Here is a 25138-nt window from a genome sequence, read left to right on the forward strand (position 1 = left end):
TGTGGATCCATATCCCCATCCCAAACCCTCCCTAGAAACTCCCCTGAATAAGCACAATGATTTACAATCTATCTTTCTCAGTCTGTTTATTTCAATTCTTTGTTAGAAACAGATAAAATCCCAGAGGTTTGGAGTTCATAAACTTTTCCTAAGCTCCAAGCCCCTTTTCACATCTTCTTCCCCTCTGCATAGAATATACTCAGGTCTCTTCCATGGTAAAAGTATCTTCTCAGTCCTCCACTCCAGATACCATCCTGATTCACACCTCCAGTAAACTTCAAAGAATAGTCTTAGGCTGGAGAGATGGCTTAGTGGTTAAGGTATTTGCCTGAAAATCCTAAGAACCCGGGGTTCGATTCCCCAGAGCCCATGTAAGCCAGATGCACATGGTGACATGCCCCGGCCAGTGGGGAGTTAAGCAAGGACCTGAGGGGAAATTAACCTGGATGGTAGACAAGAGACACAAAGAAGGAGACCAAGTCTATATTCTGATCAAGGTCTCAGATTTATTCAGGCACACACAAGCTTATATACAGAAAATAAAACTTTCTAGACACTGCCTACGTGCCTAAAGTCTGCTCCACAGAAGCCTCTGTGTCTGAAGACTGTTTGCCAAGGCCATACGATAAGGCCTCTGTGCCCGGAGATCCAAAAACAGCTTCAGTTCTCATGGTCAAAGAGCAGCTACAGCTCCCAACAGTGACACACGTGTCTGGAGTTCATTTGCAGTGGCTAGAGGCCCTGGAACACCCCTTCTTTCTTTATCGTTCCCCCGCCTCTCTCTGTAATAAATTAAAAAAGAATAGTCTCTGAACCGGGTACCAGCACAAGGGTGAAGGAGATCAACACAGAGAAAAATCAACTCCTACCAAATCAGAGAGCCAGAGACCCAGAGGCCCCCAACACCTCATCACTGAAGCAGACCAAAAATGAACCCAACATGGCTCAGGGAAATTTTACAGAAGAGGGGGCGGAAAGAATGTCAGAGCCACATGTTGGGTCATGATATGCAGAGACATTTATCCTACCCATAACTGTGGGCTAACTCCACAATGCATGACCCATGTATCTCAACAAGGAGGGACCAAGGGGAGGGGGTAGATCACAGATGAGCCTAATAATGGTACCAAACTGACTGTATTTGCTGAATACAAAACTAATTAATAAAAAAATAGTCTCCAGGCACACTGAACTGCTCACTGCCTACTAGCTTGGTTTATTGTTGTTGTTGTTTGTTTTGAGACAGAGTCTTACGTCTCCCAGGGAACTCTCTAGGTAGCCAAGAATGACCTTTGACTCCAGATCCTCCTGCTTCCGCCTCCTGAGTACTAGGATTTCAGGTGTGAGCTGCCTCACTAAGCTTCTTTACTTAATCCCTGACACTCTGACTTCTGCTCCCATCACTCTACTTGATCACCAACCTAATGACCTGTGAGCTGCCAAACGAGCATGACTGCCCTTATCTTATGCCATGCACCTGGCCTTCTGGCTGTCTGTTTCTCCTGAAACACTCTCCCCACCCCTTATCTCTGCTGCTTCTTCATGATGATTTTGCCCCAGTCTGCTCTCTTCCTTAACCATGTGCTGTTTCCTCAGCATCACCTTCTAGGTGCACCTCTGTATGTTAATGCTTTCCAACCAGGGTTAACAGACTTTTCTTAGCAGTCAGAGTGAATCTCCTTAGCTCTGTAGGCCAAGCAGCAAAATTAGAACAATTACATAACTACTTATGAAAGCATTTGAGATGTTAAGAAAGGGTTTTTTTTAGCTAGCAAGTTATTCAAAGACAGGTGGTGGATTTGCTTTGGTTTATGGACTGTAGTTTGTCAACTCCTGGTTTCAACCAGCTCTAAACAGAAAATGTATCAACTGTTGCCTTCAGCTCCCACCTTTTCCCAGAGTTCCTGACCTCTGTTGCCAGTTGCCTACTGGACATTCATAACACACTATTTCTAGCACCTTAAACTCAGCATACTCAAAACAAAATTCACCCTTCCCTGAATCACTTCCTTTCCCTGAATTCCCTATTTTTGCTAATAGTCTCATAAGTCATCAAAGTTCAAACTCTGAGTCACTTCTGATTTCTTCCCTCCTCTCTAAAGTACTGGCAATGTCAATTCCTAACAACCTTTTCAGCACCTCACTTCATTTCCATCCCATAGTCTTTCATTGGGCCCCAGCATCTCTTGATTGGACATTATGACAACCTCCCTCCACCCCATTAGTCTTCCTGCCTGCAGTCTGTGCCCCTATCAAACCCATACTGTATGCTATACTACACTCAGAGATTTCACCATTGCCCCCTCTCCCTTCCTCTTCCTCCCTCTCTCCTTCCCTCCTTTTCTCCTCCCAACAGGGTCTCATGTATAGCATAGGCTGGCCTCAAACTTGTGGCAGTCCTCCTGCCTCAGCCTTTCCAGTGTTGGGGTTACAGGTGTGCACCACCATCCTTGGCTTCGTTCTCTTCATGACTTAATTTTGGTAGGTTGTGTGTTTCTTCTAGGTCATCCCGTTTATTGACATATAATTGTTGATCAGCTTCTCTTACAATCCTTTCTGTTTTGATGCCATAAATTATAATGCCCCCTCTTTAATTTCCCATTTTAGACACTTCTGTCTTTTTTGTGGTTTTATGAGGTCGGGTCTTGCTCTAGCCCAGGCTGACCTGGAATTCACTATGTAGTTAGGGTGGTTTCGAACTCATGGCAACCCTCCTACCTCTGTTTCCAATTTGCTGGAATTAAAGGCATGTGTCACCATGCCTGGCCTGGCTCAATTTTTAAAAAAAACTTATGTATTTAATTTCTTTTTGAGACAGAGTCTCCTGTAGCCCAGACTGACCTTAAGTTCTTTATCTTCCTGCCTCCACCTACCTGACTCCTTTCTTCTTTTTAATTTTTTTTTTCTGTTTTTTAAAGGTAGGGTCTCACTCTTGCCCAGGCTGACCTGGAATTCACTATGTAGTCTCAGGGTGGTCTTGAGCTCATGGTGATCCTCCTACCTCTGCCTCCTGAGCGCTGGGATTAAAGGTGTGTGCCAGCACACCAGCTTTTCTTCTTTTTAATAATATATACTAATAGCTATAAACTTTCTCGTTTGTATTGATTTTGCTGTGTTTTACAAGCTGTGGTATGTTGTCTTTTCATTTTCATTTCCTCAAGATGCTTTATAATTTTCCTTATGACTTCTTTGACCCATTAGTATATTGCTAAATTTCTGTATAATTGTTTTCTTTGTGCTATTGGCTTCTACTTATATTCCATTGTGATTGCAAAAGAAATTTTGTGTGATTTATATTTTCTTGAATTTGTTAAGACTTGTTTTGTAGAGCTGGATGTAGTGGTGAACATCTGTATTCCAATATCTGGAGGCTGAGTCGGGCGTATCATGAATTAGAGACCTGCTTGGGCCATATAGTGAGACCTTGTTCCTAAAACAAATAAATAGGGCTGGAGAGATGGATTGGTGGTTAAAGGTGTTAGCTTGCAAAGCCTGATGGCTTGACTTTGACTCCCCAGTGTCCACATAAAGCCAGATGTACAGAATGGTACAATGTGATTAGAGTTTGTATGCTGTGGCAGGAGGCTCTGGTTGTACCCATACTCACTCCCGTTCTGTACCCTCTTCAAATAATAAATAAATACAAAACAAAATAATAAATCAAAACTTGTTTGTGGTCCTAGGGTGTGACTTATTCTCTCTCTCTCTCTCTCTCTCTCTCTCTCTCTTTCTTTTTTGAGGTAGGGTCTTACTCTAGCCCAGGCTGACCTGGAATTCACTATGTAATCTCAGGGTGGCCTCGAATTCTTGGTGATCCTTCCACCTCTACTTCTGGAGTGCTGAGATTAAAGGCATGCACCACACCTGGCCTAGGTGTGGCTTAGTTTCAAGACTGTTGCATGCACACCTGAGAAGAACTTATATTGGGCTGTTGTTGAGTAGAGTGTTCTGTATATGTTTGTTAGGTCCAGTTATTCACATTCTCTATTTTTAAAAATTATTTATTTATTTATTTGAGAGTGACAGACAGAGAAAGAGGCAGATAGAGATAGATAGAGAATGGGCACGCCAGGGCCTCCAGCCACTGCAAATGAACTTCAGACGCATGCAATCCCTTGTGCATCTGGCTAATGTAGGTCCTGGGGAGTCGAGCCTTGAAACAGGGTCCTTAGGCTTCACAGGCAAGCGCTTAACCACTAAGCCATCTTTCCAGACCCACATCCTCTATTTTTACATTAGCGTTTCATCATTTCGACCAAAATACGTGACAGAAACAACTTATAAAGGAGGATAGAATTATTTGGGCCCATAGTTTTGAAGGCCTCAGGACATGGTTACTTGGCCCAATATGCCTCTGCCGCACATCATGGGGGTGGGAGTGTGTGGCAGAGAAGTTTCTTCACCTTAATGGTGGACAGGAAGCAGAGACAGAGACAGAAAGGGACCAGGGACAAGTTAATTATAAGGCCTCACCTTCAAATGATCTATTTCCTCCAGCTAGATTTCCTATTCTAAGTTTTTAGAGCCTCTCCAAATAGTACCACTAACTAGGGGTTTAGGCTTTACTACAGTGAGCCAGTGGAGGACCTTTCATATTCAGACAATAACAATTTCTTTGTTCATTTTTCTTTCTGGTCATTATCTCTATTATTTAAAATGGGATATTAAAGTCTTCTGTTAGTGTGATGGTTTGATTCAGGTGTCCCCCATAAACTTAGGTGTTCCAGATGCTAGGTTCACAGCTGATGGAGATTTGGGAATTAATGCCTCCTGGAGGGAGTGTATTGTTGGGGGTGGACTTATGGGTGTTATAGCCAGTTTCCCCATGCCAGTGTTTGGCACACTCTCCTGTTGCTATGGTCCACCTGATGTTGGCCAGGGGTTGATGTCCACCCTCTGATCACGCCAAAATAAACCTATTTTTTTTCCCCAGAAGCTGCTCTTGGTTGGGTGATTTCTACCAGCAATGTGAACCTGACTGCAACAGTTAGTGTGCTGAAGTTTGTTTCTCCCTTCAGTTTATTTTGTTTCATTTATTTATTTGCAAGGAGAGAGATAGAGAGAAGAGACAGACAGAGAGAAAGACAATGGGTGTGCCAAGGCCTCCAGCCACTGCCAAGAAACTCCAGGGGCATGTATCACCTTGTGCATCTAGCTTACACTGGTACTGGGGAATTGAACCCATGTCCTTAGGCTTCATGAGCAAGTGCCTTAACAGCTAAGCCATCTCTTCAGCTCCCCCCCCCGTTTTTATTTTATTTTAGAGAAACAGAGAAAGAGAGAGAGAGAGAGAGAGAGAGAGAGAGAGAGAGAGAGAGAGAGAATTTGCACACCAGGCCTCAATGGTGGCAATTGAACTTCAGATACTTGCAACACCTAGTGAGCATGTGTGACCTTGCACTTGCCTCACCTTTATGCATCTGGCTTATGTGGGATCTGAAGAGTAGAACATGGGTCCTTAAGCTTCGCAGACAAGCACCTTAAGTGCTAAATCATCTCCCCACCCCATTATTTATTATTATTTTTTTTTTTTTTTTTTTTAGTTTTTCAAGGTAGGGTCTCACTCTAGCTCAGGCTGACCTGGAATTCATTATGTAGTCTCAGGGTGGTCTTGAACTTAGAGCAATTCTCCTACCTCTGCCTCCCGAGTGCTGGGATTAAAGGCATGTGCCACCATGCCCAGCTATTTTTTTTTATTGACAGCTTTCATATTACAGACAATAAACCATGATAATTCTCTCCCCTCCCCCATTTTTTTCTTCACAAATCCACACTCCATCATATCCCCTCCTTCTCTCCATTAGTTTATCTTTAATTTTGATGTCATCATCTTTTCCTCCTATTACCCTTCCTTTGGCTCTTATATTCTTTCTACCACCTCTTCCATAATGGACCCTGAGCCTTGGAAGGTGTGATAGAGATGTTTCAGTGCTGAACACTCCTCCATCACTTTTTTCTCAGCACTATGGTGCCTTTTGGGTCATCCTAGTGGTCACCACCATCTGAAAAGAGAAGCTTCTCTAACCAAAACTGAGAGAAGCATTAATATATGGGTATGACTGTTAAGTAAATTGTTTACAGGGCAGTTTGGTGAGTATAACATATGCATTTAGCTAGACACCTGCAGACATTACACTCCTAGGGCTCATGACCTCCCCCATCATAGGCTTTTGATTAGATTTTCAGTACTAGACATGTATTCCCTCCCATAGAGTGCAGCCCTTTTTAAAAAATATTTTATTTAAACCAGGCGTGGTGGTACATGCTTTTAATCGCAGCACCAGGGAGGCAGAGGTAGGAGGATCACCTGAGTTCAAGGCCACCCTGTGACTACATAGTGAATTCCAGGTCAGCTTGAGCTAGAATGAGACCCTACCTCAAAAATAAAAAAAAGAAAAGAAATTATTTATTTATTTGAGAGAAGGAGGGAGAGAGAGAGAGAGCGAGCGAGCATGGGCATGCCAGGGCCTCTAGCCACTGCAATTGAACTCCATATGCATGTACCATACGTTTGTGCATCAGGCTTATGTGGATCCTGGGGATATGAACTTATGACTTTAGGCTTTGCATGTGAGCACCTTAACCACTAAGCAATCTTTCCAGCCCAAGCCTTTTTATTTAAAATTCATTTGCAAGTAGAGAGAGAGAGACATATAGAGGAGATAGACCGAAAATTGGCATGCCAGACCCTCTAGCCACTGCAAATGAACTCAAGATGCACATGCCACTTGTGTATCTGGCTTATGTGGGTACTGGGGAATTGAACCTGGGTCCTTTGGCTTTGCAGGCAAGCACCTTAACTACTAAGCCATCTCTCCAGCCCAAATGTGTGAGGCTGGCCTCAAACTCCTGATTCTCTTGCCTCCTCCTCCTCTTACCGGCATGCACACAACCGGCAAACCTTTTTTAAAATTTATTTATTTATTATTATTTTTTTGTTTTTTCGAGGTAGGGTCTTGCTCTAGCCCAGGCTGACCTGGAATTCACTATGGAGTCTCAGGGTGTCCTTGAATACATGGAGATCCTCCTACCTCTGCCTCCCAAGTGCTGGGATTAAAGGCATGTGTCACCACACCTGGCTTTTAAAAATTATTTATTTATTTATTTACTTTAGTTTTTCAAGGTAGGGTTTTACTCTGGTCCAGGATAACCTGGAATTCACTACATAATCTCAGGGTGACCTCAAATTTATGGCAATCCTCCTACCTCTGCCTCCCAAGTGCTGTGATTAAAGGTATGTGCCACCATGCTCAGCTTTACTTTTTATTTGAGAGAGAGAGAGATTTGGCATGCTAGGGCCTCAGCCACCTAAATCGAACTCCAGATACTTGCACTGCCTAGTGGGCATGTGCAACATTGCACTTACCTTACCTTGTGTGTCTGATTTACATGAGATCTGGAGAGTTGAACATGGGTCCTTAGGCTTCACAGGCAAGCGTGCCTTAACCACTAAGCCATCTCTCCAGATCCCAAGCCTTTTTTAAAAAAATATTTTTTGAGGCAAGCCCAACAGACTGGAAATTTTTTTTATGAGAGAGAGAAAGAGGGGGGGGGGGGAGAGAGAGAGAGAGAGAGGGAGGGAGGGAGAGAGGGATTGAGAGAGAATTGATGTGCTGGGGCCTGCAGCCATTATAATCGAACTCCAGATGTGTGCACCTCCTTGTGCCCATGTATGACATTGCATGCTTTCTTCATTGTGTGTCTGGCTTATGTGGTATCTATGGAGAGTTGAACATAAGTCCTTAGTCTTTGCAGATAAGTGCCTTAACCACTAAGCAATCTTTCTAAGAGAGATGTCTTAGCAGTTAAGGCATTTACCTATGAAGCCAAATGACCCAGGTTTCATTCTGCAGTCCCTATGTAAAGCCAGATGCACAAGGTGTTGCACATGTCTGGAGTTCATTTGCAGCAGCTAGAGGCCCTGACATATCTATTCTCTTTCTGTCTTTCTCTCATAAATAAATAAAATATTTTTAAAATTATTTATTTATTTGCCAGAAGAGAGAGATAGAAGAGAGATAGAATAGGCATGCTGGTGTTTCCAGCTGCTGTAAATGGACTCCTGGCACGTCACTACTTTGTGCATCTGGCTTTAAGTGAATACTGGGTAATCAAACTCAGGTTGTTAGGCTTTGCAGGAAAGCACTTTAAACACTGAGCAATCTCTCTAGCCCAAGGTTTTTTTTTTTTTTTTTTTTTTTTTTTTTTTTTTGAGGTAGGATCTCACTCTAGTCCAGTGTGAACAGGAATTCACTCCGCAGTCTTAGTCTGGCCTTGAACTCACAGCTATCCTACCTCTGCTTCCCAAGTGCTAGGATTAAAGATGTGTGCCACCATACCAGGCTCCCTTAAGTTTTGTCAGTTTGCTTCATGTACTTGCGAGCATGGAGGTTTTTGTTTGCTTGCTTGCTTTTAAATATTTTAATTATTTATAAGTAAGAGGGAGAAAAAATGAGAGAACATGCATGGTTACACCAGGGTCTCTTGACATTGCTAACAAATTCCTGATGCATGTGTCACTCTGTGTATCTGCTTTTGCATTGGTACTGGGAAATTGAAACCAAGTCAACAGGCTTTATAAGCAAGAGTCTTTAACCACTGAGCAATTTCCCCAGCTCAAGAATGTGTATCCTGTAGCTGGGCACGGTGGCACACACCTTTAATCCCAGCATTTGGGAGGCAGAGGTAGGATTGCCATGAGTGTGAGGCCACCCTGAGACTCCATAGTGAATTCCAGGTCAGCCTGGGCTAGAGTGAGACCCTACCTTGAAAAACCAAAAAAAGAATGTGTATCTCATGCTACCCTGTCCTCTTTTTATATTACTGAAAATTTCCACAATTATAGACAATAAACCATGATACTTCCCTCCCCCTGAGTTTCCCCATCACAACTCCACTCTCCATCATATACCCTCCCCATCTCAATCAGTCTCTGTTGTATTTTGATGTCATCAACTTTTCCTCCTATTATGATGGTCTTGTGTAGGTAGTGTCAGGCCCTGGGAGGTCATGGATATCCAGGCCATTTTGTGTCTGGAAGAGTGCATTGTAAGGTCTACCCTTCCTGTGGTGTTTGCATTCTTTCCACCACCTCTTCTGCAATGGACCCTGAGCCTTGGAAAGTGTGATAGAGATGTTTCAGTGATGAGCACTCCTCTGTCACTTCTTCTCAGCACAATGGTGCCTTTTGAGTCATCCTAGTGGTCACCACCATCTGGAAAGAGAAGCTTCTCTAACCAAAAGTAAGAGTAGCTTTAATATAAGGGTAATGAACATTAAGAGAAGTGCTTACTGGGCAGTTTGGTGGGCATAATATATGCATTTAGCCAGACACATGGGGCTCATGACTTCCCCTATCAGCATCAGGCATGTATTCCTTCCAGTGGGGCAGGCCTCCAGTCCAATTAGAGAGTAGTTAGTTCCCCTACAACAGACATGCCACTGTTGTATCTGTTGGCTCATTTGGCCTGGCTGGCCAAACTTAAGGCTTGCAGTGCCCACTATTGTTTATTTCTACTGATGACTCCTCTCTTCCCATGGAGCTGCATGCAGCATAGCTTTTTGCAGCTTTCTGTCCACTGGTCTCCAGGGAGGAGGTTTTCAGCTCAGCTTCAGAAAGATTTCTCAGTGGCTTGCAGCCCAAGCATGTGGAGTCTTCATCAATAGGGTCTTACCACCTATTCTTGGTGGGAAACCAAGAGCCTCAGCAGTGGCCTGTAATTTTGGGGGGGTCATCAGAGTTCTCCTGGCTAACAACTCACTGGAAGGTATTCCCATCCCTGACACTGAAATTTTTCTAGTAATAATCTATGGCTTTTGGATGTTCCATTGTCTAAAAAAGTAGCTTTGCATATGACTTACTCATACCCTCTTAGATTTTGATTAACCCTGCCCCCTGCAAGGTCACAGGTTTTGGTACTAGATGACTAGACCAGGCAAGACTGCTCTGAAACAAAGTAAAAGTTTTATTTGGGAAAGACACGAGCTGCCAGGCTGTCTCCTGAGAAGAACACACCACCTTGAGTTTGTGAAGGTTAGGTTTTATAAGGCCTATCTGCTGGGTGGGGGATAGGGAAATGGGAAACTTCTTTGTGAAGTTAGGTAGGGGAGTTTCTTCAGGGAATTTTCCTATTAATCACAAGATTATGGTCAGGCAGTTAGGATGTATAACCAAAACAGATGCTCTTGAGATAAGGTAAATAGAAAACTGTACCCTAGGGGCAAGGAGAAAGAATGGGTGGGGTGGATTCTGAGGAATGTAGTCAGCTTGGTTCTTGAATTTTCTTGTAAAATCAAGTCTCATCCCCATTTTGTCATCTGTAGCAACTCCATTTTGGTACTTGGTCTGACCTAACACCCCCACCCTTCCTTTATTCAATCTCTTGCCCAACCTCTCTTAGGCCTGTCCACCCCCAATAATCTGTTTTTCTACTTACATATATACAATGCCATCCTCTTAAGTCCTCCCCAATCCTCCCTCCCTTATAGCCCCTTTCTAGCTTACTGGCCTCTGCTGTTGAGTTTTATTCCAACTCACATATAAGTCTGAACATCTGTAGCTAGGATCCACATATGAGAAAGAACATGTGACACTTAGCTTTCTGGGCCTGGGTTATCTCACTAAGTATAATCCTTTCCAGGTCCATTCATTTCCCTGCAACTTTCATAATTTCATCTTTCTTTACTGATGAATAGAACTCCATTATATAAATGTACCATATCTTCATTATCCACTCATCATTTGAGGGACATCTAGGCTGGTTCCATTTCCTAGCTATTGTGAATAGAGTGGCAATAAACATGGATGTGCAAGTATCTCTAAGGTATTGCAATGAATCCTTAGGATATATGCCTAGAAGCATTAGAGCTGTAACTCTACCCTTTTGTTACTTAGTAGTAATCACTGGTTTGATTATTTTTGTTTGGTGTATGTATGTGTATTCACATGTGTGTTGAGAAATGGAATGTAAATGGACACAATAGACCTGTTTAAACATGTAGCCCTTACCTTTGGCATGCATAATGGGCACCACCACCCAAGTTGATCTTCCTGACAGATAAAGGAGAAGTTCCAGGAATCATTACCACAGGCCTTATTGCAAAATTCAGGTGTTTTCTGTTATCTAAGGAATGGGATGACCCCTCTGTCCACTGTTCCATGACCTTCCTATACCTCTCTGTTTCTAAATACCTTTGTGATTACATAGCATAGAATGTTTCTTGCCTCAGTTCCACCTATGTGACCTATGTAATGAATACGTTGTGACTTATTTTTGTAATGAACCCCCTTGCTTAACAGTAACTGAATGTAGCTGTATTTTAACTTCCATTCTGTTTTTACAATGAAAAACTTGTGGTTTTCTCCTATAAAAGCTGACCAGCAGTTCGGGGCTGTATCCTGGAATCCTGACCTCTGGGTGCAGTCCTGGTGCACAAGTCTTTCTTCTTTTTTCTTTTATTTCTTTTTTATCCAATAAATTCATCTCATATTCTGTGAGATGATGGTTTTACTTGTGGGACACTTGACCACATAACATCTTGGGGGCTCGCCCTGGATCCATATTTCAAGACCTCCCTCCCTGACTCTGGGGCAACTGAACCAGGGAAGGACCCCTAATCTCAGCCCAAGAACCAGATCTCCATCTGTCTGCATGTTCCTGGTTTTGGAGTTGGTAGCAAGCCATTGATGGGGAACTTTTGCCTAGGACTACCATCCCCCTCCTTTATTGGGTAAGAAACTTCCAGAAGTGTTTTTCCCACTCTTTTTGTTTTTCTTTATTTTTCTGGCTTTCTGGTTTTGTGCTTGTTTCTGGGTCCAAGAGGGAAGCTGGATGCAGCATTAATTCTCCTGGATGAGGGATCGAGGGGTCACCCTTGACCCTCTCTGGCTCCATTTGGAAATTTCCAATGGAGGTCTGTTTCTTCTTCAGTTTTGATTTGGTAGCTGTGCGGCAGTGTCAGGAGAGCCGTTATTGCTAGCATGTTTGTGTCTTGTGTTGTGTTCATTTGTCTTGTCCTTGTCTTTGAAGATATGGGTCACAATCATTCTGTTGAAAAATCTCCTTTAAAACTGGTTAAAAAACACTTTAAAGATCTTCAGAAAAAAAAGATAAACGATAAAGAGAGCTAGGCTTACTATCGTAGCTAGATGGGAAGCTGAGACAGGATCTCCCATTCAAGGTTCCAATGTGATAGTCTGACTCCATTTTAAACCATGTGACTTTTAAATTGCTTGCTAAAAATAAGTACATAACTTTAATTTGAACTGTGCCTGATATTTCCTCTTTTGTTTGGGCTTTAAACAAATAAGGCATTGTTTATAGACAACTTTTGGTTTCTTTATTAATCCAAATAGTCCAACAGGTCTGTACTAAAGTTTTTGTTGGCAAAGCGTATGGTGAGCTAAAATTTTATGTAAATAAAGCCATGTTTTGTTATATGACCTCATAAATATAATTACTGAGTTTATGTCCTAGGTCAATTTCAATTTACATAAAGGATTATTAAAAACAACAAAGTTCTCTCTGAGGTGGTGACTCATAATTTGCCAGGTATTTTATTTATTTATTTATTTATTTATTTATTTAATTTATATATTTTTTAATATTGGTCACATATTTATTCATTCATCACTGATCAAGGACACAAACTGTTAAGGGAAAACTCAATGTATTTTATAACAATGCACTTGATCACAATGGTTTCAGAAACTCAGTTGCCAGGTATTTTAAAAGATTGTAATGCCTTGTTACTTAAAAGGAGGAGGCAAGTGGTCTGAGTTCTAGGCCAGCCTGCCTCAAAATAGAAACAAAAATTTGCCTTAGTTACTCCTAATGAAAGCATTTCCAAGTGTGTTAGAGATATTGATAAAGATTTCCCCAAAATGGTTGTCATGTTTTACCTGTATTCATAGAAAGTACATTTCATAGTGTTTAATAATAGGAGCTATCTCAAATCAATGGGTTATAGAAAATCTGAAGATAAATATACTGGTATTATAAAGCAAGTCTGGTTGTCAGGTAGAGATTTTTTGGCGACCTAAATACTAAGAGAGGCTTTTCCTCTACAGATTTCCAATAGTAAAATGTTTAATTCTTTGAAGCCACACTGCTTGCTTCTTTGTCAGTGGGTGATAAGATTAATAAATTTGGTGTAGTTTCTCTTAATAGTCTTATAAAAGATGGTTAATTATGGGTTGAGATGAGATCATTGAAAGAACTGGGAAGGTATTTTTCAAAGTTGGACACTGAATGCTTGTTAAAAATGCTTTTTGACCTGGGTGTGGTGGCACACACCTTTAATCCCAGCACTTGGGAAGCACAGGTAGGAGGATCGCCATGAGTTTGAGGCCACCCTGAGACTACATAATAAATTCTAGGTCAGCTTGGACTAGTGCAAGACCCTACCCTGAAAAACCAAAAAATAAAAATGCTTTTTGAGTGGAACTTAGAATGGTAAAGTAAGTGCATGAAGATGTGCATATGTAGAAAGGATGTAAGAGATTTAAAAAGACCAAATTTTGCTTAAAATTAATTTCCTCTTAGAAGGAATAGAAAGCTAATTTTCAGGCTAAACTTAAACACCATGCCTAAAGTTAAAGATTTTTCAACTGTTTACACACTTTGAAGGATGCTCTAAAAGTGTTAAGGGAGTACAGCAGGTCTTCAATAGGACAAAAGTCAGGAGATTAACCCAGTTAATCACCAGTTAACCACCAGTTTCAAGGATAAATTTAGTTAGTTTCCTTCAATGTTCTATTCATCTTCCCTACTTTTCCTGAGCTCTGAGAATGGTACATACAGCACAGTTTCCAATTTATTTTAAGAGCCTTTGAAATTAATTAAGATAATTTAGCCATGAATTCTGGGTCATTGTTGGACCCCAAAGTCAAGGGAAGGCCAAATCTGGGAATAATCTCTGTTATCAATTTCTTAGCTATTATCTGAGCTGTTTCTGTCCAGGTTGGAAAGGCTTTTATCCAGCCTGAAACAATGTTGACAAAAACCAGCAAGTATTTATATCCATATAGTTCTGGTTTCATTTCAGTAAAGTCCAGTTCCCAAAATTCACCAGGTACAGTACCTTGACTTCTGCTTCCCTGTAGAAGTAGTCTCTTCTTGGCATTTACCTGTTCATAGGTCATACAATAGTCTGAGATGTCTTGGAGTACCTCTCAGGCCCTGGGAGCCAGATATGGGGTGAGATGAGTTCTGAAGTCTTCTTGGGGGATAAATGCATTGCTTGATGAAGGTCAGTTAACCATTTTCTCCCCAATAGTTTTGACATGCAAATTTTCCCACCTGGCAGAGTCTATCAGCCATGACGGTTTTGTTGTGCTCCTATTCAGGAGTCTCCATCTCTTCTGGAGTGTATATGGGAAAACTTTCTCATCTAGTTGGACCAGGAATTTGGGCTGAGCTGGTAGTTCTAGGATAGTTTGGGGTCTTGGATCTCTGAGGGCTATATTCCTGGCCATTTGGTCAGCCAAGTTGTTACCTTGAGTCTGGGGACTATTATCTTTATGGTGTCTGGGCCAGTGTATAATGGCCAATTTATCTGGTAGCCAGGTAGCCTCTAGCAATTGAATGATTTCCTGTTTATTTTTGATGGTCTTCCCATCGGAAGTTAAAAGTCCTCTCAGTTTGTATATCTGTCCATGTACATGCACTGTAGCAAAAGCATAGTCACTGTCTGTGTAAATGTTCACCTATTTTCCTTCTGCCCACCTTAATGCTTGAGTCAGGGCAATGATCTCTGTTTTTAGGCTGATGAACTCCTGGGCAGTGCCTGCATCCAAATAATTTCTTTCTGGCCTGAAACTACTGCTGCCCCTACCTACCTTATTACATCCTGGACAAAACTGCTGCCATTTGTGTAAAGGTCTGCATCTCGGATAGTGAGAAGAATGCCTGTCTGGTCTGGTCAGGTACGTTGGGTGATGTCCAACATCTCCAAGCAGTCATGGACTGGTTCTTCAGGCTTGTCACCAGGCGGCAAAGTGGCAGGGTTGATTGCCATGAATTTGTCAAAGGTCAGCCTGTCCTTGTCTAGAAGTGGAACCTGGTATTGGGTGAGATGGGCATTTGAGAGCCAGCAGTTGGTGACATCCCTTAGTAGGGCCTCCACTGCATGATGGGTGGTTATGGCTAAAGTCTGCCCCAAAGTAAGCTTGTCTGCTTCTTTTACTAGAATTGCAGCAGCAGCTATGGCCCATAAGCAGGGGGACATTCATCTTTCCAGTGTCCCAATTCCCTGCAGTAAGCACACTTATTTGGTAGCATGGGCTTCCTCTTTTTGTTGTATGTGGCATATGTTTACCCAGAATTGGAAATGCCAGGAGTATGCAGTACAGCATCACTAGATCAACTTTGCTGTCTCTATCTTTGCTGTCAAACACTTTTTGGGCTATCTCTAATAATTCTGATCTATTTTTCCTGCAAATCCATCCATCCTTTGGATTTTCTTATGTATATCTGGGGATGACTGAGCTACAAAAGCCAGTTTAATTTACTTGAGGTTTGCTGGGTCCTCTGGGTCTATAGAAGTATATAGATGGTATGCCTCCAGGAGGTGCTCGAGAAATGCTGAAGGCAATATGAGCTCTGTTTCACATTAACTACTTTAGATAGATCAGTAGGCTTGCAAGCTGACTGCTTAAGACCCTCTAATAGAGCCTGGTGGTACTCATCGAGTGACCTCTTACCTTCCTCCATCTCATAGTCCCATAGTCCCATTCTGTTACCCTTTTGTGTAAAACTTGGTTACTGTGGTGGTTTGATTCAGGTGCCCCCCATAAACTTAGGTGTTCTGAACACTAGGTTCCAAGCTGATGGAGATTTGGGAATTAACACCTCCTGGAGGCAGTGTATTGTTGGGGGTGGGCTTATGGATGCTATAGCCAGTGTCCCCTTGCTAGTGTTTGGCACATTTTCCTGTTCCTGTTGTCCACCTGGCGTTGGCCGTTATTTTCCCCTGCCATTATGGAGCTCCCCCTTGAGTCTGTAAGCCAACATTTTTTCCCACAAGCTGCTCTTGGTTGGGTGATTTCTGCCAGTAATATGAACCTGACTGCGACAGTAATGTTGGTACTGAGGAGTGGGATTGCTGCTAGATATCTGACTATGTGGCTTTGGCTTTTTGGAGCTTATTTTCAAGAAGTATGTGGAAGGATTTGAAATCTTGGCCTAAGAGACACTTTGCAGTGTTGTAAGTACAGGTAGATGAACTATTCTGGTCAGAGGTGAAAGACCTAAATGCAGTAAAAACTATGGACTGTGAGGTTTGGCTTATGAGAATGAGAAAGAACTTTGTGTGGACTGGGCTAGAAGCAGTTTGTGTGAGAGGTTTGCTGTTATGCCCATGTCCTGAGAACTTGTGCAGGGTTGCAGTGCATAGAAATGGACTGGTGTGTGCAGAGGGATATGGCACAGAAAGAAATCTTTGGGCCAAAACTGCTGCCCATTCAGCTGCAATTGAGAGATTACAGCCTTTGAGATTGGGCCAGCTGACCTGCACTGGAGCAACAGGAAGAATGTAGACTCTTTTGAAGGTGCCTGTGTGCTCAAAGACTTTCCTGTTCTTTAAAGTTGGCTTTATTCCCCCTCTGGATAAACAAATTTTCACCCTACCTGGTATTGTGGAGTATAAGAAATGCAGGAAAGATATGGTCATTGAGTTTGCAACATGGTCTTGTGTTTCGGAAATGACCATGGGCAGTGTGAAGCAGGTTTGCTGGATGCTTGCATGGAGACCCAATGGAGCCATGAGGATGAACCATGGATTGCAGTGGAAACCCAGTAGAGATGCTGGGACCACGAGATAGCTACTAAGAAAAGCTGCCAGCCCCAGATGAAGTTTTCCAGGACGGTGAGTAGCCTAGCTGGAGGAGTGGAATTGGAACTCCAGAGACTTGTTGCTTGTTAGAATTATCAGACTTGGAGACTTGTCACTGAGTTGTTGGACTTGGACCTACAGAGTTTGATGTTTGCCCTGTTTAAATCTTGTATTGGTTGAATGTTTCTTTGCTATGCCCAATGCCATCTTTTGCAGTGTGAGTGTTCTGTGCCATTATGGGTTTTGGGGAATTTTTTTTGGCATTATGGCTCAGTTAAAAGACCTTAGATTATGGGGATGCTTGAACATCATTAGGATTGATCAAAACTATGGGGACTTTTAAAGTCGGACTAAATGCATTGCATTTTATATCATTTATGGATATCAGTTTATGGGGTCCAGGGGCAGAATGTAGTGGTTTGATTCAGGTGTCCCCCATAAACTTAGGTGTTCTGAATGCTAGGTTCCAAGCTGATGGAGTTTTGGGAATTAATGCCTCCTGGAGGGAGTGTATTGTTGGGGGCGGGCTTGTGGGTGTTAGATCCAGTTTCCCCATGCCAGTGTTTGGCACACTGTCCTGTTGCTATGTCTACCTTATGTTGGCCAGGGGGTGATATCCACCCTCTGCTCATGCCATAATTTTCCCTTGCTGTCGTGGAGCTTCCCCTCAAGTCTGCATGCCAAAGTAAACTTTTTCCCCCGACAAGCTATTCTTGGTTGGATGATTTCTGCCAGCAATGCTAACCTGACTGCAACAATTACCATTTGCATGGTATAACTTTTTATATTCTTTACAAGTTTGTATGACTTTATATCTAAAGCAAATTTCAGGCTGGGAATGTAGCTCAGTTGGTAGAGTGACCTAGCATACATGAAGCCCTGAGTTTGATCCTCAACACTACCTAAACTGGATGTGATGGTTCACATCTGCAGTCCCAACACTTAGGAAGTAGAGGCAGGATGATCAGGAGTTCATGTTCATCTTTGGCTGCATAACCACTTTGAGGCTATCTTGGGCAACATCAAGACCCTGTTTCAAAAAAAAGTCTCTTGAGGTGGAGAGATGGCTTAGCGGTTAAGCGCTTGCCTGTGAAGCCTAAGGACCCCGGTTCGAGGCTTGGTTCCCCAGGTCCCACGTTAGCCAGATGCACAAGGGGGCGCACGCATCTGGAGTTCGTTAGCAGAGGCTGGAAGCCCTGGCGTGCCCATTCTCTCTCTCCCTCTATCTGTCTTTCTCACTGTGTCTGTCGCTCTCAAATAAATAAATTAAAAAAAATTAAAAAAAAAGTCTCTTGTAGACAGAAAACAGATCTTTTGACTTGGAATTTAATCCATTTCTATGTGAATTAATTACTGATATGAAGGACTTCCTACTATCATCTTCTTACTTGTTTTATCATATTATTATTTTTTTGAGATAGGGTCTTATTCTAGCCCAGGCTGTCCTGGTATTTACTATGTAGTCTCAGGTTGGCTTTGAACTCACAGCAATTCTCCTACCTCTGCCCCCAGAGTGCTGGGGTTAAAGGTGTGCACCACTATGTCCAGCTTATAATAATATTCTGTGTGTGCCATGTAGCTTTAAAATTTTTTTATTTATTTGCAATGAGAGAGAGAGAGAGAGAGAGAGAGAGAGAGAGAGAGAGAGAGAAAGAAAGAAAATGGGCATGCCAGTCCCTCTAGCCACTGCAAACAAACTCCAGACACATGCATCACTTTGTACATCTGGCTTTATATGGGTATTGAGGAATCAAACCCAGGTCATTAGGTTTTGCAGGTATGCTCCTTAACCACTGAGCAAACTCTCCAGTCCATCACATAGCTTTTTAAAATCTCTCCTTTCTTCTCTTACTGCATATGTGTTTTATTAATACATTTGGGGTGACATGCTTTGGTTCTCCTCATTTCTGTTTCTGTGTATCTATAGATATTTTCCTTGATGTTATCACTGCCATATGCAGTTCTATGGAAACACTTTATTTGAGTCAGGTTTTCGCTATGTGGTAGCACACACCTGTAATTTTAGCACTTAGGAGGTAGAGGCAGGGTGATTAAGAGTTCAAGCTTAGCTGGGCATGGTGGCACATACCTTTAATCCCAGCACTTGGGAGGCCGAGGTAGGAGGATCACCATGAGTTCAAGGCCACCCTGAGACTACCTAGTTAATTCCAGGTCAGCCTGGGTCAGAGTGAGGTCCTTCCTTGAAAAACCAAAACCCAAAGCCAAACCAAGCCAAACCAAACCAAACAAAAAACCCCACAACAACAAAAACAACAAAGAGTTCAAGCTTATTCTTGGTTTAAGATCAGCTTGGGATACATGATACCTGGCAATAATAATAATTTAAAGCTTCAGCAGATGTGGTGGCTCACGCCTATAACCAGAGCATTTGGGAGACAGAGGCAGGAGGATTCCCATGAATTTGAGGCCATCCTGGGCTACAGAGTGAGTTTCACACCATCCAGTGTTACACAGAGAGACACTATCTCAAAAAACAAACAAACAAACAAAAAGCAAGAAGACAGGGCTGGAGATATGGCTTAGTGGTTAAGGTGCTTGCCTGCAAACCAAAGGACCCAGGTTTGATTTACTATAACCCATATAAGCCAGATACAGAATGTGACACATGTATCTGGAGGTAGTTTACAGTGGCTGGAGACCCTGGCTCACCCACCCACCCATTCTCTCTTTCTATCTCTCTTTCTGCCTCTCACTCTCAAATAAATAAATAAATAAATAATTAATTAAAAAACACAAGAAGACAAAAACAAAACAGAAAAAAGATGAAGAAAAACATTAATTTCTGAGAATATTGAAAAGGATATAGGACAAACAAGAGGAAAATTAGCATTTATTGAATTATAAATGTGGATTTAAAAAATAAATTTATTTATTTGACAGAGAAAGAGGGAGAGAGAGAGAGAGAGAGAGAGAGAGAGAGAGAGAGAGAGAGAGAGAGAGAATGGGCATACCAGGGTCTCCACCCACTGCAAATGAACTCCAGACGCATGTGCCCCCTTGTGCATCTGGCTAACATGGGTCCTGGGGAATCAAACCTGGGTTCTTTGGGTTTGCAGGCAAACGCCTTAACCACTAAGCCATTCCTCCAGCCCATAAATGTGTATTTTTAATAAGGCAGATGCTAATTATTATTCTGTAGAAGACCTAATACAAAATAGAACCCATGTCCATAATTTGAAATTTACTTGCAATAAAGAGATGGCACTAGACTCAGGTTCTCAGTCAAATATTTTCTCCAGTAATGTTATTTATGGAAGTACTTGGCCAATATGTACCCATCAGTTCTGTGTGCATGCTGAATGGGGTCCAGGTAAATTATGCCATGAATAAAACTATGGAGAGACCTGGAGAGATGGCTTAGCAGTTAAGGCGCTTTCCTGCAAAGCCAAAGGACCCAGATTCCATTCCCCAGGACCCACATAAGCCAGATGTACAAGGTGGCACATGTGTCTGGAGATCACTTCTACCAGTGGGAGGCCCAGGTGTGCCCATTATCCTTCTCTCTCTCTCTCTCTCTCAAATAAATAATAAATAGTTAAAAAATAAACATGGAGAGCCAGAAAACATCCTACACCTCCAAGGGACTTGTTAGTAAACAGCTAGAGGCCAGCTTTTACTTATAATAGCCTTGTCATATTTCAAATGCATCCTAGGTCCTATTTCTGAAGATACTGTCCTTTGAATATGTACTCAATAATTATAATTAGCAACAATAAGGAAATTAAATTCTAGCTATGGGGCTGGAGAGATTGCTTAGTGGTTAAGGCTCTTGCCTGAGAAGTCTAAGGACCCAGGTTCGATTCTCCAGCACATGGTGGCTCATGCATCTTGAGTTCGTTTGCAGTGGCTAGAGGCCCTGGCATGCCCATTTTCTCTCTCTCTCTCTCTCTGTCTCTAATAAATAAAAATAAATTTAAAAAAAGAAAGAAAAGAAATTCTAGCTGTGAGGAGGTGACACATATCATCTCAGCTGAGGGACACATTGAAGTCAGCTTACCTCCTGTGAAATTATCCCCAAAGCCCCATGGCACCAACTTTTGCTTGCATCTCACTGACAAGAATTTAGTTATATGACATGTGAAAATGCCATATGGAAACTTACTTCTTTGGCAGTGAATTAAAAATTATTTAAAAGACCATTTGTGCATGAGTACCCTCTGTGGGTGAATAATGTTGCTCCTAGAAGCCAGTGGCTGTTATAAGAAAATCCCAGTGCCAGGGGTGAGATACTTCCCAATGAGTTGTTGGTCAGGGAGGCCCCTGAGGCTCCTAAAACAATACAGGCTATTCCTACTGCTTTTGGTTGTCCACCAGAACTAAATGGTAGGACCTGACTGCTGGAGATACCACGTGCTTTGCAAGACACTATGAAAACAAGTTGGAGCTGGAACTGGAGCTGGGCTGGAAGCCTCCTTCCTCCTGCTAGCTGTCATAGTGCCAGAAGATGCTGCACAGACTGCTGGTGGAGAAACGGCATTAACAATCATACCCAGCAGTGGACCTTGCGAGGTACATGACTGCCCAGCCAGACAAGATGCGCCCACCAGTGCAATAGTGGGATGACTGCTGTGGGTGTAACTAATTGCTCTCTGATTGGAGTTGATACCTGCTCACAGGAGGAAATTCATGCTTATTTCTGAACACCTAGTCAAAAGCCTATGGCTGGGAAACTACTACTGGTATTTGGCTAAGTTAATATGTTGTGCCCATCAAATCGCCCTCTAAATATTTATGTTTATCCCCATAGATTGGTGCTGCTCTTATCTTTGGTCAGAGAAGCTTTGTTTGTTTGTATGTTTTCGAGGTAGAGTCTTGCTCTAGTCTGGGCTGACCTGGAATTCACTATGTAGTCTCTGGGTGGCCTTGAACTCACAGCTGTCCTCCTACCTCTGCCTCCTGAGTGCTGGGATCAAAGGCGTGCACCACCATACCCAACTCAGAAGCTTCTTCTTTGATTTTTTCTTTTCAATTTTTTTATTAACAACTTCCATGATTGTAAACAATATCCTGTGGTAATGCCCTCCCTCCCCCCACTTTCCCCTTTGAGACTCTATTCTCCCCATCTCAATCAGTCTCTCTTTTATTTTGATGTCATCATCTTTTCCTCCTATTATGATGGTCTATGTAGGTAGTATCAGGCACTGTGAGGTCATGGATATCCAGGCCATTTTGTGTCTGGGGGGAGCATGTTGTAAGGTGTCCTACCCTTCCTTTGGCTCTTACATTCTTTCCACCACTTCTTTTGCAATAGACCCTGAGCCTTTGAAGGTGTGATAGAGATATTGCAGTGCTGAGCACTCCTGTCACTTCTTTCCAGCACCATGATGCCTCAAAAGCTTCTTTATGTAGTTGGCAGTAGTTGACATAAGAGGCTCAAAACTCATTAAGGCATGGAGAATAAGTGACTGTTAAGTGCTCAGTGCTAAATGAGACATGTACATTACCCTCTCCAAGGCTCAAGGAACATTATGAATGAGGATGTAGACAGAATGTAAGAGCCAGAGGAAGGGAAGAAGTGCTGTCAAATGCTGATATGACATTCACCCAGGCTCATCACGTCAGAAAGTTAAATGCCCCATGTTCTCTCTCATATGCAGATCCTAGCTTCAAATATTTAGATATCTATGTGAGTTGGAGTAAAAGTCAGTAGTAGAGACCAGGAAGTTAGAAATGGGCTATGAGGGATTGTGGAGAGAGGAGAGCTTAAGGGGAGGGTATAGTAGATATGTAAATAGAGAGCCAGAATACTGGGGATAAAATGTTCTATGTGGGGTCAGGGGAGGGGATGAAAGAGAGGAGGGGTGGGAGGAGGGTTCATCACAATTTAAGATGTTATAAATAAGCTATACGGAAACCCACTTCTTTGCTAGCTAATAATAAATATATTAAACAGAAACATTTGGAAGCTGGGCGTGGTGGTGCACGCCTTTAATCCCAGCACTCGGGAGGCAGAGGTAGGAGGATCATCATGAGCTCAAGGCCACCCTGAGACTACATAGTGAATTCCAGGTCAGCCTGAGCCAGAAAAACAACAAAAACAAAATTATTTGGGCAGAAGTATCCTGTGGTGGAGGATGATGTTGTGCTCTGAAGCCATATATTGTTAGTAGAAAATTTCATTGCCAGGGGTGGGATACTTTCCAGTGAGTTGTTGGTCAGGGAAACCCCTGATGCCCCAAAATACTACAGACTATTGCTAAGGCTCTTGGCTGCTCAGCATAACTATATGGTAAGACCCTGTTGCTGAAGATACCACATGCTTTGGCTGCCGATCACTGAGAAATCAAGCTGGAGGTGAGCTGGAAGCCTCCTCCCTGTTAACTAGCTGTCAGGATGCTGGAAAGAGCTATGCAGCCTGTTGGGGGAGAAAAGTCATCAATGGCTAGGTGTGGTGGTACACACCTTTGATCCCAGTGCTTAGGAGGATTGCCTTAAGTTTGAGGCCAGTTTGGAACTATAGAGTAAATTCCAGGTCAGCCTGGGCTAGAGTGAGGCCATGCCTTGAAAAAAAAAAAAATACAAAAACTCCTCAATGGTCTTAACCAGCAGTGGACCCTGCAAGCTTTAGGGCTGACCATCCAGGCCAAATATACCAGTTGGGGAAATGGTGGCATTTCTGTTATGGGGGAAGCCAGCTGCTCTCTGATTGGACTAGAGACCCACTCCATGGGAGGGAATTCCTGCCTGGTACAGAAAACGTAATCAAAAGCCTAAAAAACCAAATTGCCCTTTAAATAAATAAATTAAATATTTATGCTCACTTATGCCCATATAATAATGCTACTCCCACTTTTGATTAGAGAAGCTTCTCTCTCTCCTTCCTTTTTGGTTTTTTGAGGTAGGGTCTCCCTCTAGCTCAGGCTGATCTGGAATTCACTATATAGTCTCAGGGTGGCCTCGAACTCATGGCGATCCTCCTACCCCTGCATCCTGAGTGCTGGGATTAAAGGTGTGTGCCACCATGCCTGGCTTAGAAGCTTCTATTTTCAGAGGATGGTGACCACTGGGATGACTCAGAAACCACCATATTGCTGAGAAGAAGTGAAAGTTTAGGTTTCACCACTAAATGAGACATCTCTATCACATACTCCAAAGCTCAGGGACCATTGCAGAAGAGGTGGCAGGAAGAATATAAGAACCAAAGTAAGGTGAGAAGTACTACCTTGCAGACACAAAGCGGCTTTGATATTCATGGCCTCACAGTGGCTGACACTATCTACTCAAAACCTGCATAATAGGAAGAAAAAATTATGACATCAAAATAGACCAGAGACTAGTTGGAAAGAAGAAGCAAATCCCAGGAGGTGAGGTTCGGGAAGGAGAAAGGCAGGATGGTGGGAGGGAGAAAGGGAGAGTTGTGGTAGAAGAAATTTAACAAGGAAACCAGGCCCATATGATCCATTAAAACACAGTTTCTATTATACAAGTTTTACCAGGGAGACAGTAAGACTCAGTAGCTGCACCCTGCTTGTGTGTTATCTGGTTAGTGTAACTGTAGGCACAAACACTCCAGAACAAACAGCTTTCTGATCTACATTCGTACTTTCTTTTTATTTTATTTTATTTTTTTTTGAGGTAGGATCTTACTGTAGCTCAGGCTGACCTGGAATTAGTCTTGGTCTGGCCTCAAACTCACAGCAATCCTCCTACCTCAGCCTCTTGTGTGCTAGGATTAAAGGCATGTGCCACCATGCCCGGCTGTACTTTCTTATCACTGATTTATTGCTAAGGTATTTTCTGTTTGTGCTCCAAAATCATGTAGCCTTAGAAACTGGTAACACCCCAATAGCATAACAAATTCAAGATGATGTCAGACTGCCTGTGATATTGTCTATAAAACCCCTGAACGATCAGAGCTCAATACTTAGGCTTTGGAAGTCATTCCCCTGAGTCCATGTCAGTATGGATAAATTTTCTCATTCCCCACTTTCTATCTGTGGTGCTGCTTCTGTGTGAGCCAGTTTCCCATAACAATACGTAGTCTATATGTATGGAAGTTGTTGATAAAAAGTTTTAAAAAATACATTCATGACTTCATAGCTACTGTGGTTATCTGCACAAGACCTGTCCAATATTGGGAGCATCAACATTCGGTCATGGATGATGGAGGAGGGCATGAGGCCTCCTCTCTGAGGAGTTGTTGGCAGTTAATGGTTTCTAGAGGACTGGGAGACAATTTCTTCAGTGGTGAAGCCACTGGTCAACTGAATGTGATGTGGTAAATAACTCCCCTCACACACTCATACTCATGCAGGCCACCCTAATTGAACTCAGTGAGTCACAC

General features: G+C 42.5%; 1 pseudogene; it reads right to left on the bottom strand.

The window, feature by feature from the left end:
• Positions 1-15734, bottom strand: part of LOC101599666 — a 59964-nt pseudogene extending 44230 nt beyond the window's left edge.
• Positions 15735-25138: the final 9404 nt, after the last annotated feature.

Source organism: Jaculus jaculus, chromosome X, assembly GCF_020740685.1.
Source record: "Jaculus jaculus isolate mJacJac1 chromosome X, mJacJac1.mat.Y.cur, whole genome shotgun sequence".
Taxonomy (NCBI): domain Eukaryota; kingdom Metazoa; phylum Chordata; class Mammalia; order Rodentia; family Dipodidae; genus Jaculus; species Jaculus jaculus.